Raw genomic sequence first — 23,146 nt, forward strand, 5'->3', positions numbered from 1 at the left:
TTGGCAATAAAGAGGAATAAAGTATTAATACACACTACAACATGGATGGATCTTAAAACAGGCAAAGTGAAAGAAGCCAGATACAAAAGATCACATATGATTCTATTAATATGAAATTCCCAAAATAGGCAAATTCATACAGATAAAAAGTATATTGGTGGTCACCAAGGGCTGGGATGGTTGGAAGGAAATGGGGAGTGACTGCTACTGAGAATGGAGTTTCTTTTGGGCATGTGAAATGTTCTAAAATTAATTGTGAGGATAGTTTCACATTCCTGAATGTTTTAAAAACCATTGAGTTGTATACTTTAAATGGATTAAATGTAAGGTATGTGAATTATATTTTAATAAAGCTGTTATTTCATTTAAAAAAAACATTACAATAAAACTGACAAGAAAACATCTAGAGGAACAAAGGTGTTCAATATTTTGAAAATCTTTGATAAATTTGTATAATATTAGATTTATACAATAAGAAATTCTTCTAAGTGTGTTTCATACCAGCTGAGCCACTGTGTATGGTTGGGCAAACTGTACACTCAACAATGTACTCAGCAGTTTGTAAGAACCTTGCCCAAGGTAAACTCCATCTCAGACTGTATGCTTTTCTAGCCTGGGAGGTAGAGGTGACCTGTGCCATGACTCTACATTGTATCAACACTCAAACAGTTATTCTTCATTTCCACTCATTCCTCCCCACTTCAAATGACCTAGTTCACCTATATTCCCTAACCAATTACCTTGAAATGCATAGCACATGAAAAAAGGCCAGGGTTGAGCAGAATGGATATGAAACCCCAGCCTTCTTCCAGGTTGGGTTTCAAGCATTTCCATTTACTTCCTGAGTCTGTACTGACCAACTGGGGACTCCATGTATCTCCTTCAAGGCACTGAAACCCTGGATTGTGATTCTTGCTAACAATTTATTTCTGTGACTTTATTTTAGCAAAATGATTTGGAGTTTTACCTTGAGTGCTGAAGAACTCTTAATTATTTCCTAATGGCCTAAAATGGATAACATCTTTTAACTGCTAAAGGAAATTGAACACTGACTAACTGAACAGTTTGGTACACTAATATTTTGAGAATAAAATAAGATGATACATATGAAAAAAACTTGAATGCATATAGAGAATAAATGGTCTGTAGCTAGAAATAGGAAGACACTATTTAAAGGACTTCAAGGCACGTGTCCTTAGGTTAATTATTTTGCTTCTTTGGGCCTCATTTTATCCATTAGTGAAGTGGGGAGGGAAATAGCAGTACCCTTTTTATAAGGTTGTTAGGAAGATTAAATGAATTAATATATATTAAGAACTTTAGGAAAATATCCATTTCAGGCTCTTCTATTGTTACAATGTTTGCTATTCTATTTCATAGCATATTCCAGATTTTCCTTTGATTGAATTTTTTAAAGATCTGCTCCAATGCATTGGCCAGCAGCTTGTAAGCTTCCTCTTACCTTGATCTTAATTTTTCTAAATATATGACAATTAAACAGCATAATTTATATCAACATATAACACTAAGAACTTGGTTCTGGAGCTGGACATCTTGATATTAAACCTGATTCTGTTATTTCCCTATAACCTCTTGGAGCCTCAGTTTCACCATCTGTTAAATATATAGTTGTTGTATAATAAATGAATTATTACATGCAAAGTCTTAGAACATAGTAAGCACTGCATAAGCATTTGCTATTATTAAGTTAGATTCAAAATATGAAAATATTATTGTTGGTTTTATGATCAGAATTACTTATTCTTCTGGATTGCTGCTTAAAAAAAAACCCTCAGGTACACAATCAGGTACAATCTAAGTCTATTATCTCTAGACCTCATTACTGGAGAAGAATCTTAGGGCAACCATTATGAGTTTAAAGCCCAGAATTTATATCAGTCTAAACAAATACAAAGGAAAACAACTAATAGGAACCAATCAAGGTGGTTGTTTTTTCATGCAAATTCATATTTCAGGAGCAATATAAAAGTACAATTGAAAGCAAGATTTTTAAAAATCTTCATGGTATTAGGCTGACCAGTCCTGGGAATAATTTCTGGCGTTAAAAATTAAAGACAGCAGTCCATATTAAAGCTTAAGTCAGTGTAGGAACCCCAACCTACATGAATATGATCATAAATCCTGGACTTCAGGTCTTAAAAAGAGGCAATATTCTCTTGTAAATATTGATTAACTAATTAATAATTCACGGGAAAGTCATTACACAAAACCTCTTTAGTGGCTACTGACTGCAGTGCTCCCTCCATGCGCTCAGTGCTGTTCTTTGATTGTCCTGCAAATGTGGCTTGAAATCGCTCTGGTCCTCTCACTCCCCTGGTATCCAAACCAGTAAATTCCAGACGAATTCGTTACAGCCCCTCACAGGGTCCTGCCCGCGCATTCACAAATTGCAGTACGTGCATTAAGATGTTACTTTTTTTTTTTTTTGAGATTAAACAGGCGGGTTTTTATTATCAAATGTAATAATTCTACGAAAACTCAGTGGTATTGTGGTTAAGTATTACTTCCTATCTTAAAGTCTTTCAGAGCTTTGAGCAGACAGCATCTTAAAGCATCCGGTATAAACAACTCTTTTTCTGATCTTAAGTGCCAGTTGTCACCAATCTTCACGCAAAATGTTTTTTTGTTTTTTTTGTTTGTTTGTTTGTTTTTCCCTACTGCAGTTAAAGGGCCATTCCTGGTCAAGTGAAGAGGGAACGTTTGGCTCTCCATTCAAGATGTTAATCAAAGTAATGCAAAGTAAATAAAAATAGCAGCCACATAAATCTGCAGGGCATTGCATCCAAACACTAAGGACAGCAGGAGGAACTTAAGAAACACATGTACACTTAATCAAATCCTATTTTCTTCTTTGGAGTTACTCAAGGCAGCAGTACTAGCTAGCCAGTGTCTAATATTTGCACTTTTGTAGCTAAACACATAGTGCTAAACACTGACAGCATCAATAGCCGTTCTAGAGTAGAAGTTGGCTGGGTTAGAAGTTGAAGGGTCAGAAGGAATTTGATAGAATACGCACACTGAAAGAGTTACCTCTGAAGAGTTTCTTATGATCCCCACAGAAATTATTGAACCATCTAAAAAATTCAGTGAATCACAAAACTAAATGATGAATGCTAATGTCACCCAATGATGAATAAAATGTACATAAACATGAGCATTAATTTTGATATGCTATTATATATCCACAGCATACATATGAGAATATGGGCCTCCAAATTAAAATGCATGGGAAGATTCATTGCTTTCCTACTTAAGGGTATCTTATTAGACATAAAATAGCTATCTCTCAGAAAGGAGGCCTCCTTCCTCAAGAGCTCTCTTCTCTTAGAGGTTTATATTAAAACCAAGTGTAGGGATCCCTGGGTGGCGCAGCGGTTTGGCGCCTGCCTTTGGCCCAGGGCGCGATCCTGGAGACCCGGGATCGAATCCCACATCAGGCTCCCGGTGCATGGAGCCTGCTTCTCCCTCTGCCTGTGTCTCTGCCTCTCTCTCTCTCTCTGTGACTATCATAAATAAATAAAAATAAAAAATAAAAAAAAAATAAAAAAATAAAAAAACCAAGTGTGGAGAGGAAATCACTGGCAGATTGAACACATGCAAATTCAGATCTTTTATTTAACAAAAGATATCATAGAATCAAAAGACAAGCTACCAATGGGAGAAAATGCCAGTGATATACATAATCAGGCAGGTAGTGATATCTGTAATATAGACAGAGAATATGTAAATCCACAGGAAAAAACCCTCCATAATTGGCAAAGGATATGAATACAAATTCACAGAAGAAACAATAACTGACACCTCATAAAAATATGTTGAGCCTCAATAATGTTCAATGAAGTGCAAATTAGAAATAGAAGATGCCATTCTAGTCCATCACAAGGTAAAAAATTAAAATATCAACATATAACACTAAGAATATATTTTACATTGTAATTTCCATTTCCATTAAAATAAAAAGAATTTGAAAATCTCTTCATGACTAACTTCATTTATTCAACCAGTATTTATTGACTGTTACTAAAGCTGATCACAGGGCTAGACCATGTAGTAGTTACTATATGAATAAAAAGACATCTGCAAGTAAACTATAGTTTAGAGAGAAAGAAACCAGTATCCAAGCAACCTACTGCATATAAGACAGAGTGAAATAGGTACATGATAGATATGGAAGATCAGAGGATTCCCAGGGGGAGACATTCTCAAGAATAGCTGGCATTTGAACAGATCCGATAATGTTGAGCTGAAATAATATGGGCAGAAGAAAGAGGAAAAATAGCCAGCTACAGTTTTTTTTTTAAGTAAAATCCCAGAATTAAGAAAAGCCATGAATAATTAGAACATTGAAGCTAGTGTGAACATGGTAGCCAGATTGCAGGTGGTAAGACCAGTAAATAGAAGATGATTTGATGGTTTTCAGCCTAGAATCTATAAACTCCCAACCAAATATCCTCATGTCTGTGAAGGCATTTGCTTCCAAAACTTCTTACTAAACCATGATATAAGTGGGCTTTATCCTCAGGGCAAGAATGATTCAGCCATCACCTGGGTATGTTGCCCAGGTTCTTATCACCTGGATTAAATGGACAAATTGCTAGAAAAAAATAAATTACCTTCCCAACAATAAATAGAAAACTTGAATAGTTCCATGACCACTAAAGAAATTGACTCAATGGTAAAAAAGAAAACAAAACAACCACAAACCCTGCCTCTTTCCCCACAAAAAATTCCAGATTCAGAAATGTCCAGCATTATGAAAGATATAACTATAATCTAGCCCTAACTATTCCAGAGTATAGATAAAAGAAAAAAATGCCCAAATCATCTTATGAGGCAAGAGTAACCTTGACATCAAAACTTGGCAAAAACTATATAAGAAAAAGGAGCACCTGCATGGCTCAGCTGGCTAAGCATCTGCCTTCAGCTGGGTCATGATCCTAGAGTTCAGGATTAAGCCCAGTGTTGGGCTCCCTGCTCAGTGGGGAGCCTGCTTCTCCTTCTCCTTCTCCCTGTGCCCCTCCCCCTGCCCATGCTTGCTTGCTTTCTCTCTCTGAAATAAATGAATATAATCTTTTTTTAAAAAAGAACTATGTAAGACAGAAAAAGTATAAGGCAACCTCATTCTTGAACATAAATACAAAAATCTAAAAAAAAAAAAAAAAAAAATTCCAGGTGGGGCTCCTGGCTGGCTCAGTTGGTTAAGGGTCTGCCTTCTGATCATAATCTCCAGGTCCTGGAATCAAGCCCTGCATCAGGCTCCTTGCTCAGCAGGGAGCCTGATTCTCCCTCTCCCTTTGCCTGCCACTCCCCCTCCTGTGTTCACTCTCTCTTTCTGTCAAATAAATAAATAAACACCTTAAAAAATACAGGCAACAAAAATTAATGAATAAATGAAAATGATATTATACCATGACCAAGGTGAGTTTATTCCAGGAATGCAAGTATGTTTTAATATTTGAAAACAAATTAACTCATCACATTAACAGATTAAAGGAGAAAAATGATATGATCATTTCAACATAGAGTAAGCATTTTATAAATGACCTTGTAAAATACACAAAATTGTAAAAGCCAGGAAGATCCAAACAGGCTTAAGCAGAAGCATATGATTAGAGGATTTGTTCCATCAGATACCAATTCTTTTTATAAAACTATAGTAATGGAGAAAGTGATATTGATATAGGACTAGACAAATGAGCCATTGAGAAAAAAAATAACCTAGAAATAGAGTCTCAAATATGAAGACACTCTTTAAAATGAAAGTGCATTGCATAATACTGGGGAAAAGATTTTTTTTTTGCAATAAATGGTACTAAGACAACTGAGTATTCATATAGGAAAAATAACTTTGAAACCCATATCTCATGTGGGAGGCAAATCTAAGCTTTCAGCAAATAATGTAGAATATTGTCTGGACGTGTGAGCAGGAAAATATTTTATAAACAAAGAACAATGACTTTAGAGAAAAGCTTAATAAATTCACATTAAATTTTAAAATTTCTGTTTAACAAAAGACATCATAAAGTGAAAAGGCAAGCCAGCCATAAAACTCAAATCCAGAATATGTAAAGAACTCCTACAAATAATTAGCAATAATCGCGCCTCGGATAAACCTCATTGGCCACGATACTGCTACTGCACAAAGCTTCTTACAAATAATTAAAACTAAAATGGCTACATGTCATTATAAATTTATCCAAATCCAAGGAATATACGAAAGTAAACCGTAATGTAAACTATGCATTTGAGGTAATGCTGATGTCAGTGTAGGTTCATCAACTATAACAAATGTACCACTGTGAGGGGAGTGTTTATAATGGAGGAGACTATGCATGTGTGAGGGTAGAGGGTATATGGGAAATAGCTATACCTCCTGCTCAATGTTGCTATGGGCCTAAAACTGCTCTAAAAATAAAAATTTATTTTTAAAAAATAGTTATGAGTCAAGAGAACTTTTTTAAGAACCAAAAAATTTGGATAAACACAGCACAAAAGAGGATATCCAAATAGTCAATAATTAAGGAAGAATGGTTCATAGACTAAAATCTCAATAAGTTACCATTGTAGACGCACCAGAGTAGCAAAAAGTGGAAAGTCTTAAAAAATAAAAATAAAAATAAAAAATCTTAAAAATGTAGGAAGTCTTATAATTCTAAATGTTGTTGAACATATTATGGTGGAAATTCTCATATTCTCCAGGTGTGAATGAAAACTGGAATAACCACTTTGTATGTTTACAACTATTGGAATCCAGATTTATCTAATAATGTAGAAAGAGCTATACCCTGAGCCAGCCACTTTACTCTTGGATCCTAAAGAAATTTGTTTACATATGCATCAGGATACACATAAAAGAATATTCATGGCAACATTTTTATGATAGACAAAACCCATATGCAAACCAAATGCACATCAACAATAAAAATAGGTACATTGAGATACATTAATATAATGAAATATTATGCAGCAATGAGAATGACCAAACTGGAGCAATGGATGAATATTGGCCACAAAAAACAAACAAACAAACAAACAAAAAAAAAAAAACAGGAGGGAAGGAGGAAGGCAAAAAAATTCATACAATATGACCCATTTAAATAAAGTTCAAAAAGAGCCAAACTCTACTAGGCCATTTAAAGAAGAGGTATATATGGGACAAAACTATAAAGGAAACAACAAATCATTGTCACAAGAAGCAAGAAAGGATAGAAGTGGCCAAGCATCTCATAATCAGGCAATGTTCCCTTTATTGGTCCCTGGTGGTAGTTACACAGGTGTTTGCTTTACTATTGTGGATTAAAATATTCATCTATCAATGCTACATTTCAGAAATAAAAGCATAATTTCGTTATGTTTTTAAATGTATGTTTGGTTCTCCTTTGTGTTCTAAAGTATTTGATAAGATTTGTTTTTAGATGTTTACATGAAATAGTTTATAACAAGTAGAAATCAGTCCTTCTGCCTTTATGAGAATTTTAATATTAAACTATGAAGTACAATTCAATATTATGAATATCAACACTGAAGGGAGGAGAAGAGGGATGATGAACTCAGAATTCACTCAGCATCACATTATTAACAAGCTCTGTGCTGCCACACATTCAGCTGAACTGACTCAGCTAATAAGCAGGAAGGTGGTATAAGAGGAAGGATGGGCCAGAACCTGCTAGTCTTGAGTCAGTTAGGCATGATGGGTGGAGATGTCAAGAAAATAGTTTTTTGAGCAGGTCAAACCTGGCAGGGAGAGGGAGCACAAAGCTTGAATCCAGAAATGGAAAGACTCCTCAGCAACTGCACAGGAAAGGGCTGCAGCCTCACAAAGGGTTTTGTTATGGTGTATGAGGTGAAATACACTGGCTCTACAGAGACTCTAGCTGACAAGGCTTTTTGTGCATGGGTGGGGGGAGATTGAGTACAGAACCCACATCCCCCTTTTCTTTAGTCACTTCAATCAATGCTCACAATGCCCAGCTGCTTTCTTGAGTTGGAAAATATCTTTTTTGTTTGTTTGATGGGCTTTGCTCTTTATGAGTGAGGTATTTTGAGGCTTCTCTTATTCCCCAAAGAGTGGTCAGTGACCAAGAGAATATCAAAGAGCCTGGAAAATGGTAAAAATTTGTGACCAAAAACAAAACACAATTTTCATCTGCGTATTGGCAATATACCATGATTAAGAACTTGTTATCTCTATGCTGAATTGTCTTGACTGGAGAGCTAACACTAGTGTGAAAACTTGCCTTTCAAACATCTCTAATGATCTATGCACTAAAGTGAATCACTTCTCTGGTCTACCTTCCACCCAAATCTTCTCCCGCTACTGGTGTGCTCTTGCTCTGCTTGCATTGATTCTTCCTTTTGACTTAGGAATCCCTAGCTTTTTGCAAAGGGGCACCTGGACGGTGAAGGGTGTAGATGGGTAACATCTAGCTTACCTATCCATAAACACATCCCGTTTATACCGTTCTGTGCTTACTGCCTCCATGTAATATTCTTACTTCAACAAAGGAGGGGTCATTATCAACAGTGGTACAGGATGGGGTGAAAGGGCGTTATGGAGGCTTGGGGCTCACCAGATTTTTGGAAGCAAGACCTGACACACTTATAAAAAATCTTAGCATCTAATATTGAAAATTAGATCTCTTCCCAAAAAGTATTCCTTCACAAAATCTTGTTCAAAGGAACCAAAGGCCAGAACTCTTTATTTCCTTTTTCTGAGATAGAGAAGGTCATTCTTAGGGAGGTGATGTCTGTCTTGGTTTAAAGATTTGCATGGAAAAAGAAGCAAAGGGCTACCTAAAATGCCTAAGTCTCTAAGCTGTACTGAATTGGAGGTTCACTAAGAAACTTAGCAGTTTGGGATCAGCGTTCAGGTTGACAGGTGGAAGCAATGAACCAACATTAATTCCCTTCTCCCTTAAGGAGCTAGCAGTTCCCCCAGTGACCTTTAGTCAAGTACACCAATATGGGAACAAAATCTGGCAATAAGGAAGATAGCACTTCTCAAGCTTTCTAAGAAGTTGAAGGGAGATATAACAAGTAAGCACCTCAATATTTGAATTGAATTTGTTTGAATCTCAATTCTTCATTCCTTTGGAGGTGCTAAGAGGAGACTAGGAAAAGGTAGATTATCAAGGAAAGGACAAAGAGCAAGGGCAGGATGGAGGGTTGGAATATAGAGGGTAACATTACTTTATAGGAGGAAGTGCCTGAGCTGTGTCCATGTCACAAGTTCCCAGTTGCCTGAGTCTCTGCCATTTCCCAAATTCCTACTATTCTCGAATTCGTAAGATAAAAGGGTCAATAAATAACTTCAAGATAACTGCTTGGAAGTTACAGGAGATAGGAAGAAAAGTACACACTTTATGACAACCTTGGAGTTGTCTCCCTGTTGTATCTGCTTCCCACTTGAGGGAACCCAGTAGAAGAATTGGTTAGGGAAAATGCACAGCGGGTACTCAAGGACGGTACCTGACTTATTGAAGAGGGCTTGAAAAGCAAAGACAGGTGCCCCCTGTTGGTTTCCTGCTGCACTGGCCTCTCTGGCAGTTGAGTGAGCCCATTTCCCCCCCAAACTTAGAAGTCTCTATGCCTTACTACTTGAAACCACAGGCTTGGACACATGCTGGAACAAATGGCAGAGAGTTATTGGGGATGTGACTGGCTGCAGTGCCTGGGGGAGGGGGGCGGGGAACCAGGTCACACTGCATAGGAGAAGTCTTCTACCTCCATGGGTAAGCCATGCAAAGGGGAAAAAAACTGCTAAATGATGTAGGGTTGGTTTGTACTTTCCTATAGTGATTCCAGTAGACTTTAAGGTGAATTATAGGGTGGGTAGGCAGTAGTGACTGCGGTCCAAGCCAATCTCAGGAAAAAAACCATAGACCCACACAATGTGAATGTAGCTTATCACAATGACAGTGCGGTACATAAACTCTCTCTGGATTCTGCTGAAGTGAACAAATGCTTCTAGAGTACACTTATGCCAGGCGTCTTACAGAATCTTCATTTAGGAGCACAAGGCATGCAGCAAGTGATTTATCACCCAGGTCTCTTAGATCAGCGTTCTCAAACCAGAGCTTGCATCAGGATCCCCTGCAGGGCTTGTTAAAACACAGATTGCAGGGCTCCACCCCAGAGTTTCTTATTCAGAAGATCTGCAGTAGGGCCTGAGAATTTGCACTTCTAACAAGTTTCCAGGTGAAGCTGATGTGTTGCTTAGGGATGTTTCTAGATGTTTCTTACTAGCAGAAGTACTATTCATAGGAAAGGGCAGTATTAACAGGAGACTTATGTAGGGCTGCAAGGAAATTTTATTATCTATGAAGACTGTAACATTAACATTGCCTGAAACCACTGACTTCATAGCTGTGTACCTCCCATCGTATGCCCCCATCGTGAATACACCAGATGAAGTTGGGGTTGTGACTGCCTGAAGTCAGAAGTTTTCCATTAACCTTCAGCTGGAACTGATGACCTTTTAGGTAAACAGTCGTTTGGGAAAATCAATGCAGGTACCAAAGACTCTACAGAAAGTGTTTACAAGTGTGAAGCATTGAGCTGGTGTTTGCTTTGTCTAATTGATGTGATAATGATATGAAGAAAGTATGCATATCAGCAACCCATAGCCAAATACATCTGGGGTAAATACAGGGTTTTTGTATGATTAATTGATCTCATTTCCTGAACCTGATTTCCTGTTTCCCTGCCACTTCCACCTGTAAAACCAAGTACACTTGTTGAATCTTGTCATGTCAAAAAAGCAGGGAAGCTATCAAACTACCAAAAAGTAACAGGATTATATTTCTAAGCACTTGATAAAACTCCCAAAGGCCAGAGATGAGAGAATTGACACAACAACAACAAAAAAAGACAGTGGTAATAGAAATACTCAAATACGTAAGTCATCAGTAAATCCAAGAAAAATATCACCTCTGGAGCATGATAGAGAACAAACTCTTTTTAAAAGGTAGTTAACTGCTTTTTCCATATAGGCAGAACCACTATGTAACCCCTAGCAAGTGAGGGGAAACTTCTCTGTATAGAAGCAGCTACCCAGCTAATAGATGACAGAATAGATTTAGAATGTCAGCATTTTGCACTCCACAATGAATTAAGGCATGTAGGCATTGAGCATCAGGGGCTCAGTATCAGACACCGAGGGGTGACCAGATATCATGAGCCTCCTACTGAAAAAAAACACATTGTCATTTATGAAGATATCTTGGGGGGGGAAAAGTATAGGATCAGGTCTCAGAAAACTCAAGAGGACAGAAAAATGACAAATTATGTTCTAAAAGTGCAATTATCAACATTTAGCTAGCTTCTGGGAAACTTTAACAAATGACTCCGTTTCTTCAAAATGCAAAAGGAAGAAGGGAGAACCCTGAAGATCAAAAGATGCCAGAACAATGGGCGGTTGGGCCGGCGCTGCGGGGCCCCAGCTGAGGCCGGCGCTTCCAGAGAAGGCTGGTGGCCGACCCGCACGCCGGGGCTGTGGGGCCGCGGTTCCGGACTGAGCTTGCTGCGTCTGGCAGGCTCGCCGCGCGGTCCCCTGGAGCTGGAGGGAAAGTAGTGGCGGGGACGTCCATCAACCGCTTCGATGCAAGGAGCTGAAGTTGCCTTCCTACAAAGGCCAGTCCCCTCAACTAAGTCTCAGAAGCTAGTTTGCTGACCTGATTGCCATTGTGAGCAATCGCTTCACCCTCTGCCATTCTGCTCGACATCTTGCTATTTGCTGGACTTATTTATGGATCCGTATGACCTCTCTATCCAGCAGCTGCATTTAGTTCCACCTTCCTGTCTGCTTTTAGGAAGGAAATTTGAAGGGAAAGAAGATAGCGTGCCTAAGCTGGAACAGCTCAACAGCCTAGGTTGTATAATTAATATGAATCTAGTATTAACAAAGCAAAATTTGCTACATATGGAACTGTTATTAGAAACCTTTCAGTGGGGGATCGCCTGCCTTTGGCCCAGGGCGCAATCCTGGAGACTCGGGATCGAATCCCACGTCGGGCTCCCGGTGCATGGAGCCTGCTTCTCCCTCTCCCTCTGCCTGTGTCTCTGCCTCTCTCTCCCTCTCTCTCTCTCTCTCTCTCTCTCCCTCTCTCTCTCTCTGTGTGTGTGTGTGTGTGACTATCGAAAGAAAGAAAGAAAGAAAGAAAGAAAGAAAGAAAGAAAGAAAGAAAGAAAGAAAGAAAGAAAGAAACCTTTCAGTGGAACCTCTGCCTTCCAGCAGCTGCCCATTTCATTATTATCTCTCCGAAGCAGTACACGAAACAGATCTTGATGATGGCTGGTCAATGATTTGCTTGGAAAAAAACGAAACTCTACAAGACCAAGTATGCAGATTTCCTGGAAGTATCTTTGCAAGATTATGCCTTTTTAAATTATGCACCTTCTTTAGTAGCTGCTGCATGTGGGCTTCTTCAAGGATTATACTTTGTCCTTCTCCAACGTGGCCCACAAGACTGCATCGTCTTACTGCTTACTCCTGGGATTTTTTTTTAGTGCAATGCATTGAACAGCTATTGATCGCACATGATAACGATGTGAACGATGCCAACAGAGGACAGGCAGGGTCCCAGCCGGCGCAGCTGAGTGTGCTGCAGTCAGCCTCCCAGCCCACAAGGCCGGTTCACTTTCAGCAGCCCCACTATCTCCATGAGACGCACCACACCTCGCTGCAGTACCGCCATCCTGTAGCGGAACAGCCAAGGTGCCAGCAGATGGGATCTACCACACACAGCTCCTCTGACACACTACAGACGTGACCTGCTGGCTTCCAAGCCAGTGTTCAGGGCCTCAGGCATGTGCAGACCGGTGTTGGGATGTCACTGGCAATACCAGAAGTGAAGCCCTGTCCGAATGTTTCTTATAACCAGAGTTCCCAGAAAAATGAATATTACCCTTGCATTACTCCTTGCTTTGAAAAGTGATTTTATGTGAAGGTAATTCCTGACTCAGACTGTTCTGTGACTTGAAGCTCTGGGTATTTTCATGGCTTGCTTCATCTTCTTTCATGCTACTTTTGCAGTGAGGTTCTCTGAGCACCCTATTTTGAATTGCAACATCTCCAATAGCATTCCCTGGTACTCTTCCCTTACTTCCTATCCATCACCTTATCACCTATCCCTACACCTTTTTATTATCACTTTATGTACTGCCTATTTTGCTTATTCTTTGCCCACAGGAATGCAGTCCATGAAAGCAGGTAATTTTTTCTGCTCTACTCTCAGAGCCTAAAACAGTGCCTGGAATGCAGTTTGCACTTAAATATTTCAATTGTTGTTTAACTGTCTTTACACTTAGGCATGAAATGCAGAATTATTTTTCCTTTTAAATAGTTTAATTTTCCCTTGCTTGGGGTGTTTCCACTCATAGAAGAGATTGCTTCTTGAGAATAAGTATCCAACAGTAATATAATTAGAATTATTCTATTAATGTGAGATATTGCCTTTGATGTTTATCACATTTGCCTTAGCAGTGGATATTAGAAATTGCGGAATGAGTGTAGACAGAAAGGGAAAAGCCTGGAGATGTTGAGTTACACATCCAGTAATAGTGGACCAGATAGGTCAACAGAACTCTCCAAAGGAAGATAACTAGAAAAGCCATGTTAAATATAAAAATTAAGTTCCTAGAGGCATCGAAGATCTACCAACCTAGTGAAGGATTACAGAGGTCAAGTTTTACAAAAAGATATGACTCTGAGAAGGTGAGCCCAGTAATTGGAGGACTGCTAATGCAGTAGAGGTAACATCACCAGTTATATACAACCAAATTTGATTTCAGATGAATAGCAAACAGTTTTAGGGTCAGCATATCCCAAATATTATGTGGGATATACTTTTATTTAAAAAAGTATTTGTTATTTATCTAAAAGTTAAATTTACTGAATGTTCTTCAACATAAGAATGGACAAAAACCCTTCCCAAATCTCCCTTGAATATCCATGGAATGACCATAAATGTTCAATGACTGTTCTTTCTAAGGACTGATCGGTGCCAGGCCTCACACTCAGTGCTTGGAGAAGAGAGATCAGTAAGACACTCTCTGGCTCTCAAAGAGGAATTTTTCTACCTTGGGGTCTCTTGAATCTGTTACTTGATTTTTTTTTTTCCAATGTTTTCCTATAACCTAGGGACTATGGAGAGAGCTCTCTAGTTAGCCTCCTCCTTCCTGCAGTCCTGCACAGCCCTTCTTGCAGATCAGCCTTCCTGAACTTCAACTTACCATCTGCTTTTCCACAGTCCCTCAAAAAAGAGAATTTCAGGTTCCTTGTATCCAACAAATGTGTACTCAAGCATTTGCTCTGTGCCAGGGACTCCTTTCAGTGGTAGAGGTCCAGAAGGGCCCTGCTGGGAAAGACAATGAACAAGTATACTATGTGGCAACAATAAAAGTGCCATGAGGAGGAATCTTCTGTCTTCAAGTGGTGACAACATTGAATTTTACCTGAGTCCTGTGATCCTGGAAAACAGAAGGTTAAGAAATTCCTGGGCAGCCCTGGTGGCTCAGTGGTTTAGCACTGCCTTCAGCCCAGAGTGTGATCCTGGAGACCCGGGATCAAGTCCCACGTCAGGCTCCCTGCTTCTCCCTCTGCCTATCTCTGTGTCTCTCAAATCTCTGTGTCTCTCGTGTCTCTGTGTCTCTCATGAATAAATAAATAAAATCTTTAAAAAAATTCCTCCACATTTTATGTTCCAGGAAACTGCTTACTGCAAAGAACCACCTTTTATCATATAACTGAGATAAGACTCATAGATGCCTCTCTTATTTACCTATGACAAGGTGAGACCCAGATCCTCAAAATTCCCTTTCTTGCTTCATAAATGATTAGCTGAACTGCCTGTCCCCATTGATCAATTGGAACAGCATGCTTGTTAACCAAACTTTGGTTAATCTTCTCTCCTTCCTCCACATTCCTGAACTTTGGCCCATCCTCACCCTAAGTCAGCATGGAAACTCCTTTTCCCCACTACCCCTGCTGGCCTCAGGGTCAAACAGTCTCTATTCTACTTTCAATTATAATTACCCTATCATCCTACTACCCCACACCTGGTTCATTCAAGCTTTATTTTTTTCCTTCCTGTAAAATAAAAATTATTTTTGCCTTACTCTGGAGATGCTTATAGATCCCATAGCCATGGCACTCTCCTACGGCAATAGTCTCCTTCCCATCACCCTTGCCATAACCCTTTGAACAGAAGTCTCTTCTAAGTCCAGATTTCCTTTTTATTTACATTGGTCAGTGAAGATCTCTTTTTATAGCAGCATTTGAGTAGAACCCTGAAGCAAGTTGGGGAATTGAGCATATCAGTTCTAGTGGGAAGAAACATTCCAGGTAAGGGAACAACAAATGCAAAAGACACAAGGACAGATCGTGCTTATCATGTTCAAGTGACAAGTGAGAAGGCTGGAACACCATAAGGGGGAAAGTGATAGAATGTTAGGACAAAGGGATACTGGGGACATGATTGATTATACTGGGCCTAAAACCATCAGGACCTGGATTTTATTTTATTTTTTTTCTGGATTTTATTTTAAATGGGATAGGTAGCCATTGAAGGCTCTCTGGGCAGAGGCAACTGTTTTATTTTTTAAATTTAATTTCAATTAATTAGCATATAATGTATTGTTAGTTTCAGAGGTAGAGGTCAGTGATTCATTAGTCTTATATAACAACCAGTGCTCATTATATCACATACCCTACTTGATATTGATCACCTAGTTACCCTATTTCCCCATCACCTTCCCCTCCAGCAACCCTCAGTTTGTTTCCTATGATTAAGAGTCTCTTATGGTTTATCTCCCTTTCTGATTTTGTCTTGTTTTATTTTTTCCTCTCTTCCCCTATTATCCTTTGTTTTTTTAAATTCTACTTATAAGTAGGATCATATAATTGTCTTTCTCTGATTGACTTATTTCACTTAGCACAATACCCTTTAGTTCCATCCATGTCATTGCAAATGGCAAGACTTCATTTTTCTGATGGCCAAGTAGTATTCCATATTCCAGTGTGTGTGTACATTGTGTGTGTGTGTGTGTGTGTGTGTGTGTGTATAACCATATTTAGCCATTCATCTATCAATGGATATCTGGGCTCTTTCTATAGTTTAGCTATTGTGGACATCACTGTTATAAACATTGGGGTGCTGGTGCCCCCTTTGGATCGCTACATTTGTATATTTAGGGTAGTGCAATTGCTGGGTCATAGGGTCAAAGGGTGGCTCTATTTTAAACTTTTTGAGGAGCTTCCATACGAAGAGGCAACTTGATTTTAATGAAGCAACTTGACTCTTGTGTGGGTAAAGTTAGAAATAGGGAAATCATGTTTCTCTAATAGTTCAGGCAAGAAAGGATAGTGCTCTGACTAGGGGACAGAAGTGATGCACATGATGAGAAATGGTGATATTTTGATTTATTTTTTATTTCTTTAAAGATTTTTATTTATTTATTTATTTGACAAAGAGAGAGTACAAGCAGGGGGAGCAGACAGATTGAGAGGGAGAAACAGGCTCCCTGCCGAGCAAGGGCTTAATCCCAGGACCCTGGGATCATGACCTGAGCTGAAGGCAGATGCTTAATGGACTGAGTTACCCAGGTGCCCATGGATTTATTTTTAAGGTAGAGCAGAGTTTGCTGAATGGGAGTGGAAGACCAGGCCAGTGAGAGAGAGGATTCCAGGATGAATCTAAGGTTTTTGACCTAAGTAACTGGAATTATGGAGTTAAAGCTAACTGACCTGAGAAAACTATGGGAGAAAAAACTATGGAAGGATCAAGAGTTCTCTTTGGGGCATATAAATTTAAAATGTCAAGTAGATATTGTCTTAGCTTGAGCAGAGCCCAAAGCCTATGTGTAAGTAATAGTAAATAGGAGGTACAGGCCCAGCAATAAGAAAAGGGACCAGGAAGGAAGAAAGGCCAATTAAAAAGTGTGTTATTAAGGTTGCTGCTATGTGCAATGAAAACTTAAATCCTCAAAAGTACCTGAGAGAATATACAAAATGCCTCCAAAATTGTCTGTCTGAAGGGCAGGGTACAAGCACACTTATTCATTAGCTCTCCACCCCTGCTGGTTGTCGGTTTCTCCAGGTTTGCTAACAACATCTTTCAACCCTCTTGTTGCCCACGCCCAAAACAAACCCAGCTGTCTGCTCTGGAACACTGGGGGAAATCCTAGGGGCAGAAAATGAAAATTCTTGGTGAATGCTCTCTGCTAAGTGAGTCAAAGCCTGAAATAAACTATTTGTCCCAGCCACTTGGATCAGAAGCATGGGTAGAATGTGGTGCTGGAAATATAAATCAGGAAGTCATACATGTATATAAAAACATATATAATGTCCTTTTGAGTGGGAAACTGACTAAATAGAAGGAAATTTTCTCTGTCACACTTCACTCTACCCATTGGTAAGCGTAATTCTAGTATAGTAGCCACTGTCATAATTCCCTTCTATCTAAGGTTATCCCATATTGGACAGTAAAATGAGGATTCCCTCCTCCACAAACAAGATAATAGACTGCAATAATGACCCTAATTCAAATGGAAAATTTGAGAGGCATAAATATAAGATCCCTAACAGATGTTAGAGTATGGGCACCTGCACCATAGTCATTCATAGAACAGGTATGTAGCCATATGCAGAAGCAGCAGAATAAATTTGTGCTTGCTTCAATCTCACTCAGACCAGAGTTGGTTGTCTCCTGAAGAATCCTCACTTGGAAGTACAGGAGACTAAGCAGCAAACAGAATAAACACTTAGAAATGATTCATTTACAGCACTTTTAAATTAGCTTCCTATGCCTCTCAATGGTAAAATGAAGAGTTTAGACAGTTTCTGATTCACAGATTTCCATTGTGTTCCATTTTGGACTTATTACACTGAGTAATTGAGTTCTTTTTACTCAATGACACAATCAAACGCTCTTATGATCAAACAGCGTGGAATGGGAGGAAAGAGTGATGACTCATCCTTGGTTGCTCTGGATCTGAAGCCCTCTAGCGGATAGAGAGTTAATTGAGATTCCCAAATCTGGACTTTAATCTGAAGTAAAATATTTGGTCTTTGATTTTTTTTTTTTTCCCCCTAGAGGTAAAAAAGGATCACTGATTAAAAAAAAAAAAAAAACATTTAAAATATTCCAACATGTTATTCTTTGTGGATCTCAGATTGATTATGTGATATTCCTGGACAGAAGATTTATAACCTAAAACAGAATAAAAAGCTAACCCTAGAGAAAGTATTGGAAATACTTAGGAAAAAGAACAGTAACCATATTTTATGTTATTTAGACATTCATTTTAAGATAGATGGTGAAAAAAACATTTCCTGATACTGTGTCAAAACAGAAGTCTTTCCTTTCATTCTCTTTGCTCCTTCTACCCTTACCCTTAGTTACTAGGGGTGTGTGTGGGGGGGTTTCTTATCAGAAAAAAGAAATTAAGTATTTTATTTTTTATTTTTTTAAGATTTTATTCATGTATTCATGAGAGAGACACATACACACAGAGAGAGAGGCAGAGACATAGGCAAAGGGAGAAACAGGCTCCATGCAGGCAGCCCAATGTGGGACTTGATCCCAGACCCTAGGATCACAACCTGAGCCAAAGGCAGATGCACAACCACTAAGCCACCTTGGCGTCCCAGAAATTAAGTATTTTAAACAGTGGAATGTAATTCAGGAGATGGGCTGAATGAATGGAGAAAACCAACAGGGTTTCATGATTCTCAGAGATTTGTAACAACAGAAAGCCACTGCCACCCCATGAAGCAAAGAGATCTCTAGGTACCTGGTGGAAGCTGCACCACAGTGAGCCTGACAAGCAAGAGATTGGGTCTCAAAGGAAATGCAGCTAGTGTCTGATAGGCAGCCTAAGGACTAGAAAAGTATCCCTTCTCCTACAACAATGTTTTCCATTAGTCAGATCTCACCCAAAGCCAAATGACCCAGGAGAATGGAAAACACAGACTGCAGGGGCTGGCCCTGTGATTCAGAGCAGGCAGAGAAAGGGCATGGAATTGCTTTGAGTACAAACTGGCCAGGGACAGGCATGATAACAGAGTATAAGTCATACTGTCAAAGCTGATAAATATCTCAATAAGTTTGATAGTTTTCTAGATGTTTGGAGAAGTAGACCATGGATCTATAGGACTGGCTTCATGGGCACATGATCTGTGTAGTTGCACAGGCCCCACAAATTATGTAGCCAGTCCTGTACATTAATAATCTACAGCTACAGTTGTGGAATATAGAGAATGTGCCTGTGCTGTCATCTTTCCAGGATACACAAAGGATATTGGAGAAACAGTGACCCTCTAGCTGACTTTGAGGGCTGATCAGTAGTGTTGTTCAGGATCCAGGGGCAAGGGAAAAGGGTTAATAGAAAAAGGGAAGGGACCAGAAGGGACCCCCAGACTCTCACAGAGGGCCAACTCTGTGGACTGAGATGCAACCCAAAAGGTATGGTAAATATTCTGCTCCCAATCCCAAATCTTCTGAACTACCAAGTGTGTAAGATCTGCGCTAGGAAGATTGAATCCTGTTGGTAAACAACTGTGTTGGTGGCCCTTTCCAGAAATTATCAAGCTCAATAGAAGACTTATGATAATCGTGTCACAGAAGAGAGCAGAAGATCCATGAAAACTTGTATAAACATACCTAATCTCAGGTTTTCTGTGAAAGTAGTTTGGTATGACGAATTTGAAATCTGTAACAAAGATTAGAATTTTCTTATTCAGAACATTCAGTGCTTGATTTTGCAGCTACCTATGCTACTAATCTTTCTTTTATGCATTGCTCAATAGTTATGGGACACAAAAGTGTTTAAATTCCTGGGTCTATAGCTATATTTAGGATCATCTGTTTTTATTCAGACCAAATAAGCTGGGCTCCTGAATTTTTATTTTATTTTATTAAGATCTTAGTAGCAATGTTTATTTTGTAGGTAGTAAATGTGAGAATTTATATAGAGTCTCTCTTTTGATATATTGAGGTTTTTATTTAACAAATCTACTTAATATTTACAATCTGCTAGGTTCTAAGTGCTTTACAAACATTTGCACACAAAATTCTACCCATCTTAGGTTCTCCATTTGTTAAAGTGCCCTTTGTTAAAGGGGCTTTAACAAAAAGATTAACAAGAGAAATCAGTTTAATGAATACAGTGTACATCATGCAGGAGAAACCTCAACAAAAAGTAACTCAAAGTGATGGCTTAGAGCTCTGGCCTATGCGGTGCTATCATCAATGAACAATAAATTTGTTTAGAAGTGGCAGGACAAAGGAAAGCAAATTTAGGCTTCCTAAGGTGGCAAACTGTAGGAAGATCAAAATATGAGAAGAAACTAATAGAGTAAGATTTATAGATTCCTCTAGTGACATCTCTATGCTGATAAAAGTCTAGAGTCATCTCCAGTAAAGCAGAATTAATATCCTGCCTTTAGGCAGAAAGGGTGGAGAGGTAGAGCGGGTTATCATGTATTTGCTGCTTCCTAATTGTCATCAGCTCAAAATAATGTATATGTCAAAGAGTCCTATTTGGGGGTGACATATTTGGATTCCTTCACAAGACCCTATTATTTCATTTTGCAGATGAGAAACTGAGACAGAAGTGAATGAAAATGTAGCCTGAAATCCCTAAAATAGATTTTTCTATTCTGTAATTCTTAAACTGGTATCCCTTTGCTGGGGATTTTCATAAGCAGAAAGAGCCAGGGGGAAGTTTCTAGATCCTCTAAAAAACCTCCCCTACCTAAGTTGTATTTTATAGAACCTCCTAAGAACAGTCCTCTTAAATTGCTCATCCAAACTGCCATAGTAATCTGTGCATCACACCTACCATCCTTTAATATCCACACACATTGGGTTTAAAAAAATCACATTTCTTTTAAAACATACCTTCTGTTAGTCTTTGCATTTTTGTATCTGTCCAGGAAGAGATACACAAGAGCTTAAGGCAATGTGTTAGCAGATAGGCAGGAATATCTGACACTCCTTGCTCCCAACACACACATGCAGACAAATGCATACATATGTAAGAAGAAACGTAGCAGGGAAGCTTCCTTGAGAGGTGATTCTCACACTGAATCTTGAAGGGGAATATGCAGTTCACCAGGTAGAAAAGCATTAAAAAAAAAAAAATCTCCACGACTAGCATGTAGAGATGCACAGGCATGATGACACTGCATACAAAGTGCAGGATATGTGTGGTGTTAAAATATAGTTCCTCCCCAAAAAAGATAGAAGTCATAACTTTCACAGAGATGTAAAGATGAACATGTGTTAACGACTTTCTCTCATGAGACAGATTTTATAAATACCAGTTGAAATGGTAAGTCCAAAGAATAGACACATTTATAGATCAGGAATATTGAAAAGAATGTGCAAATTGAGGCAAAACTGGCTTCTTCCATTAGTGAGAGTGGAAGTCAACTGAACATCTATAAGACAGAATTTGCATGTCTACAAACAATTCTTTTGTATTGCTACCACTTATTTAAAACTTAGAGTTGTAAGACAGCTCCCAAAGAATCAGCAGATAATGCAGAAGGGTGACTCCTTCAGTTTTCCACTGAAGCACAACTTTTCCCCTACAGTGAGTGTAAGAGACAAAATTTGTTAAATATTCAGTGGCCACATCAAAAAAAGCCACAAATACCACACTGAAGAGTTTGGACTTCTTTCTGCTAGCTTTAGTTTCTGAGTAACGGAGGTTCGTGAAGGGCCAAGCTTTATGATCTCGCCAGATCGCTTTTCATGCGAGGCCAGTGGGGCAAAGCCCAGCAGCAGGTGGAAGCTTCCCCGGAATAGTGCAACTGTCACGGGCTATACCCCAAGACCTGACCTTTACCGCCCACATGCTTGTACTCACTGACCTCTGTCCCGCATTTTTCCTTAAGCTCTTCTTTCCAGCTTATCTCTTACCTCAGGCAAATGAAAGCGAAAGCTCCCCCAGAGGGATAAGAGCTGCCCAGATGATGACCTCCAGCCACACCAGTCTGAGCCTAAGCCCGGACTCCTGCTTGCGCAGACGGATCACGCAGTGACCTGCAGAATGATCGGGACAACTTTTACCTCCTTGTGATACTAAGACCTCCGCCCAGCGAGGAGCTGGAGCCTCCTTTACGTAACCTCTTGCGGTTGGAGGACGTGAGCGAGCGCCGCGGCCTGCTCCCCTTGGCTGCACGCTCGTGCTCGTGCCTGAGCACGCTCCCATGCCCAGGCCCACCTACGCTGACAGGGCTTCCCTAAGTATTCATCCTCCCCCTAAGTCACCCAGCCACCGCTGCCAGGAGTCACAGCTCTGGAAGCCATTCCCAGTGGTCTCCGTGTTGCTGAAAACGAAGTTTTCCTTCGTTTCCTTCGGCTCAACCCTGACTCACCAAGGAGCAACCCCTGCGGGTTCGGTTACACAAGCACAGAGGCACGAATGCAGTCTAGAAGGCGGATGCTCTAGATAGGTCAGATTCTGAGAGGCTGAGCCAAAATCCTAGCAAAGCGGAGAGAGTGGCCAAGCCCAGAAAGCAGAACCGAGCCGCTGGACTGACTGTGGCTGAGGTGGATGAAGTGCAAAGCTGCGTGGGGTGGTTTCTGGATTCCTGGCTCAGACAGCCGGGGGGCTGGTGGCACGCCCCCTACACAGGGAGGGCGAGCCTGGCAGGAAAGGTGGGCTCCGGTTTGCACCTCGAGACTTGCGGCGTCTCTACGGTACGCGGGTAAATATGCGGAGAAGGCTGAGAGGCAGGAACCGCAGAGACGGGACGGTTAGAAACCACTGGACGTGGTTGTCCCGGCGAGCAGCAGGCTGGTGGGACCGCGGGCCACAGCAGGCCCTGCGCGGTTCCACCGAGCTGTCGCCTAAGACGGCGCCCGGGCCGCAGCCCCAACGGGCCGTCCACAGACCCGCAGCGCAGCGGCCCAGCCCTTCGCCCATTGGGCCCCGCCCAGCCGGTCCAGCCGGCGGCGGCGCGGCGGCGGCGGCGGCGGCGGCGGCGGCGGCGGCACGCAGACCCACTTCCGCTTCCGGCCTGGGCCAGCCGGCGGCTGCGGGCGACAGGCCGCGTGCTGAGGGGCCGAGGCCGGCTGGCGCTTGGCACCGGGCACCAGGAGCCTTCGCGCGGCGG

The 23,146-nt window shown here is 40.3% G+C and overlaps 2 pseudogenes; one reads left to right on the plus strand and one right to left on the minus strand.

Moving 5' to 3' along the window:
- The first annotated feature begins 5,430 nt into the window (after positions 1–5,430).
- On the plus strand, positions 5,431–12,956 carry LOC140613739 (cyclin-J pseudogene; annotated as a pseudogene).
- LOC140614538 (U4 spliceosomal RNA) lies at positions 6,105–6,168 on the minus strand (annotated as a pseudogene).
- Positions 12,957–23,146: the final 10,190 nt, after the last annotated feature.

This window comes from Canis lupus, chromosome 22 (assembly GCF_048164855.1).
Source record: "Canis lupus baileyi chromosome 22, mCanLup2.hap1, whole genome shotgun sequence".
NCBI classification, from domain to species: domain Eukaryota; kingdom Metazoa; phylum Chordata; class Mammalia; order Carnivora; family Canidae; genus Canis; species Canis lupus.